This window comes from Sinohyriopsis cumingii, chromosome 4 (genome assembly GCF_028554795.1).
Source record: "Sinohyriopsis cumingii isolate HCF-2022 chromosome 4, ASM2855479v2, whole genome shotgun sequence".
In the NCBI taxonomy this organism is placed as follows: Eukaryota; Metazoa; Mollusca; class Bivalvia; order Unionida; family Unionidae; genus Sinohyriopsis; species Sinohyriopsis cumingii.
The window spans coordinates 102,112,840-102,118,469 of NC_142964.1; positions in this window are offsets into that span (position 1 = coordinate 102,112,840).

The following is a 5,630-nucleotide window of genomic DNA, read 5'->3' on the forward strand; positions in this document are numbered from 1 at the left end:
TATATTTGCTTATAATTCTCATCCAAGGGCAAACAGCATAGACCCTGATCTGGCTGTGCATTATGCAGTGACATATTAGGGTCATTCCTGTTTGCAGTTGGATGCAACTTATAAGTGAATATCTACAGTATCTACTTTCATCAGTCATTATATATATATATATATATATATATATATATATATATATATATATATATATATATATATATATATATGAAAATCTCACTAACTGAAAAACTTCTTAAATTGTCCTTTTTAGATGTCTTGTTTTGCACATGTTCTGTTGTTGCTCATATTGATTGATATTCAGATACATGTTGCACTGATTTGTTTTCCTTTGTTTTACAATATCATTTTCATCAATTTTTTTCCATACCTTTTAAGACATCTGGCACTCCCAGAAAGAATGAAAATTGGAAGTAGTATAACTTGTAATCTTAAAGAATGGTTACAATGAGATTTGTATGAAAATCAACAAATCTCATACCTAAAGGGAAAAAAGCATGGTCAGATAATGGATATGCAAATGATTGATAAAAAAAAAATAAAAAAAAGTACCAATATTTTTGTCACCACCATTTCTGGCAGTGCAACATAACAGCTCTATTTATGTCACTGCTATTATATATGGTTGCAAAGAAGCAAGCATGAATGGGATTCATTCATTGAAAATTTATTGGGGGGTGGCTTTAAAATTCATTTGCATGAAGATTCAAAACTGCTTTCAGGTTAAAAGTACTTCCTCATTATAAGGCATCCCAGTATTAGACAGTCCTTTTTTTATAAGGAAGCCCAATTTCAATAATTTCATAGTAATACATCATGACCTGTCTTGAAAGACCACCCCTTTTGCCAAAAATTTCATGGTCTCTCATGACAGCCATAATACTATAATCAATCAGTCTGTTCACTGAGAATCAGGTCCATCATGACAGGTGCCCTCTCACAGCATTTTTCTTTAATGCCTTAGTTTCACTTTTTTGTTGTACCTCCATAAGGTGATCTTACCTTTAAGGCAGTACAGATTTATGGTTGCCATGTACAATGTTATATTGGTGAAGTATTTTAAAGGGGATCATTACACTAATTGAGACGATCAGCTGTTACTGAATCCTGTTGTGGTCGCTTACAAAATTGTAATCCTTTTTCTCAGATTATTGCTATCGACATTTTGAGCAGTGAATACAGTTGCTTGCATTCAGTAGATTTTAACAGCACTAAAGCCTAAACAGACAAAAGTCCATCCTCTCTGCTTTTGTATATAGGATGGCAAAGCAAATGAGTGTGATTAAGCTGGTTCTGGAAAGGTCATTTACACAAAATTCAAAATATTTCCAGAAAATGGAACATGACCTAGGCAGACTTTTTGTTTGATGTGTCCACTTTAATGCCTAACACAAGATGGTCAGTATGCTTTAGAACATACGACTAATGTACTGGATCTATTCAAAAAGATGGAAATACTTGTTACCACTATAGTTCATTTTATTTTCAGTTTTGATAAAACTTTTAACATTATCTTAGATGACAAATATCTCAGACTCTTTTGAAAATAAGCAAAAATCATTTATATTGAAGAGCTGATCTTGCATCTAATTGACGGAGCTTTTTTCCACTCTGGAAGCCGTATTTCTTATCCAATTTTGATCAGATTTGGACTTTGAACGATATTCTACATTGTAGTTTATTTTCTTTTAAATTATCCTAAGAACATGCACATGCCACAGTGGGAGAAATCACCATATCAGCAAGCAGGACATCAGTCTGTTATCTGCTATTTTAGCCTTCACCTATTTTTCATTAAGTTTATGATGTATCCTTTACATGAATCTTTCACTTTTTTATTGTTATATGTTATGCATTTTTTTCCATTTACTTACTTTTGAACACACCTTTAAAATATTGCAACTTTAAATGTGCCATCAAAAACTGTACAGTATTATGAAACCGATATTCTATTTTTATAACATGTTTGCCAGATGTTTGAAGGAATGGGCAAATGTAGAATTCATTTGATTGTGATTGACTCTGTGCTGATTTATTTCCATTTGCAATTAATTAATATTTTAAAATACATGCACACTAACCTCTACTGATGCATACATTCATCTTTTGAGGTCAGCCTATAAAATAAAATAAAAATAATTGTTCAAAATGATAATCACTCATCTAAATAAAAATTAGGTTGCTGTATAGTATGCATGCTTTCCTACTTGGAAATATTGTGAATGATATGCCTTTGTAAGAAATGCTAAACACAATATAAAAGAGCTACATGCAATCAGCAGACCTGTCCATTAGAACAATTTTTAATTTTTTGTTAAATTCCTCATCCTAAGTTTAGCAAAAATAAACTATAGAAAAAATATTCAGTGAGCATAAAAATATCAAAATCGTCACAAATGTCAAACTTTTTTTGTCTTAGTCGACAAGAAGACCAAGCAATAAATTTACTGAATTATTTTGAACCAATTTGTATATATTAATGCTCATGAAAATACCTATGCTAATTAACACTATTCATTAACTCTGATATCAAAATTTAATTAATAGCTATTGGCTGTGATATAAAAACTTGAGTAATTAATATGCTGTGGTATAAAAACTTGAGTAATTATTAGATTGTAATATAAAAAGTTGTATATAATAGACTGATATAAAAACAGGAGTAATTAATGGGCTGTGATATATTTAAAAAAACTTGAGTAATCAATAAGCTGTGGTATTAAAACTTGAGCAATTAATAAGCTGTGGTATAAAAATTATAGTCATTAATAGTCTGTGATATAAAATCTTGAGTAATTAATAAGCTGTGGTATAAAAATTTGAGCAATTAATAGTCTGTGATATAAAAACTTGAGTAATTAATAGGCTGTGGTATAAAAACTTGAGTAATTATTAGGCTGTGATAAAATACATAGAGGTTTAGCAATGTTATTTTTTCCCCATATTTGCAACTTTTTCTGTGAAAAAGAATGATTAAACACACAACAAAAGATTAAACTAAAACTCCATAAATAAATATTATTTCTTTTTATCTGATAACATTAAAAAATACTTTGATTCATTCATCATGAAGATTGCTGGAGATTTCTATAGTGGAAGTCACACAGGCCATGTAGGCATTCAGTACTGCTTATTTCAGTAATGGGTGTCATGTTGTAAAATTGATTACACATACCTTTAAATGGCAATTCACTTTATTTTGATTGCAAAGGTCATTATTTAAATGCCATGAGAAATGCATACAGCAATAATCAATGTTAAAGTACTCACGTATATAACCGTCCAGTCACAAACTGCATAGACCCATATCTGCCACATCATTTTTGCACTGGCAGATCTGAGTCTATACAGTATTTTAGGAGTAATAAGTAGAACAAACAACATAGATCCTGATATGCCAGTGCATTATGCAACAACAGATCAAGTTAGTGTTGTTTGCAGTTGGAAATGACTAATAAGCAAGTATATATGGTAATCACGACTGTTGCAGGGGGCATTCAAACAATGCATACATTAAATCTGTATAAACAAAACTGCTATGATTGTGCATGGTCTTTTTAACCACTATGAATAAAAAATGTGCAGTTTAAGACAAGTATTCTCAGCTTAAAGAAAGGTACAATTAAATTGGTAAACTCAACGTCTGAAATATGTCCCAGTAATACATCGTATGTACTCACATATAAGTTGAGTCAGACTAAAGACAGCCTGGACTCTGATCTGCCATTGCATAATGTGCTGGAAGATTAGGGTCTGTATTGTTTGTTCTACTGATTACTCCCAACCAAATGCCAAGTCCCAGATCTACCAGTGCATTAAGCAACAGCAGATCTGGTCTGTGTAATTTGTAGTTGGATTTCTCTTATATGCGTGTATACAGGTGAGTATCTGCAACAGGGTGAAGGTGATGCATGGGTAATTTATATTGATATTTTCCAGAATAACATTGGTAATTTATATTTATATTTTCCAGATAAGATGAGTAATTTATTTTGATATTGTCCAAATACCATGGGTATTTATATTGGTATTTTCCAAATAACTTGGGTATTTTATATTTTCCACATAACTTATATTTTCCAGATAACATGGGTATTTTGTATTGATATTTTCCAAACAACATGGGTATTTTATTTTGATAGTTTCCAAATAACATGGGTAATAAGCTTGCTGATGGACTGGGTAATTCTGCAAAATTGTCAAGATGTCCAAATTGCCATCTGACATTCTATCAAGATGCAGACCTTGATATATTTTTCTCTCAGATCACAAACAGAAAATACATAGCACAAAAGAGGAATCTGAAACATGTCTGGACAGAGTTTTTAGTGCCTCCAATTTCCTGTAAAGACCAGTAGCTACTAAACATTGATTCAGAAGTATCACTACTGCTAAAATGATTTAATTAATGGATAGTCAGGGCCAATTGATTAAATCCTCACTCCCGTGTGGTCATTTAATTCCTGCTGTTTCTACTAGCCTTTTTCTGTCTTTTGTTCTCTGTTGTCTCTTTGTATGTCTAAACTGCAACAGCTTTTTTTTATACATTCAGCTAATTTTCTAATCATGTTTTGCAGACATTTTCATTCATTGTTCTTTAATGTGACACTGTGAGATTGATTCTGTAATGTGACACTCTGAGATTGATTCTGTAATGTGACACTGTGAGACTGATTATGTAATGTGACACTGTGAGAATGATTCTGTAATGTGACACTGTGAGATTGATTCTGTAATGTGACACTGTGAGATTGATTCTGAGATACTCTTCTTGTTGGTGTACAATAACTCATTCCTTCAATGCTCACTTTATCTTAAAATGTTTGGTGTATGCAGCATCTAACCATTGGGTTATTTAATTGTTTGCTGTTTGCTTGTTGTTGACATTTACTGAGTTACAGTCCCTGTTCCCCCTCTAGTTGATTAGTTTATATAAAATTGTCCCAGAAAAGCCAGAGGATATAGTTATGAAGTCTTTCCCTTTACCAAGGCTACACCATATATATGCAAACTGCAAACAACATTGACCTTAATCTGCTGCTACATTATGTGCTGGCAGATCAGGGTCTAAGTTGTTTGTTCTACTGATTACTCCAAACAAACGGCATATACTTAGGTCTGCCAGTGCTATTATGGGATGGAAGATCTGGGCCTGTGCAGCCTGCAGTTGGACTTGACTTAGATAAGAAATGTAGACTGTAGCCAGTGTCCAATAAAATGGGACATTACTGATCAAGTTTGTTAATAAATTAAGGTGCCATTTTTGTCTGATACAAGAATTGTATTATTTTTTTAATAATTAATAATTATATGATTACTGGTTTGTTTTAGATGTTATTGTTAACAGATTCCTCATGTTGTAACCATGCAAAAATTGTATTTATATAAATTGTATAATCTTGAGGTTTCTTTTTATTTCTGTGATAATTCTGATATTGTTATATACTGTATGTGCATGTTGAGTCAGTTCACAGATTAAACCCATTTTTAATATTCATATAAAAATTTTTATGTGATAAGATGCATTTATTTACTGTAAAAAAAAAATTGTGAAAACTTCTCAAGACTCGTTGATGGCACAAGGGTGGGAGGTTGTGCCAGGCAATTGCTTGCAGGTGCCAGGC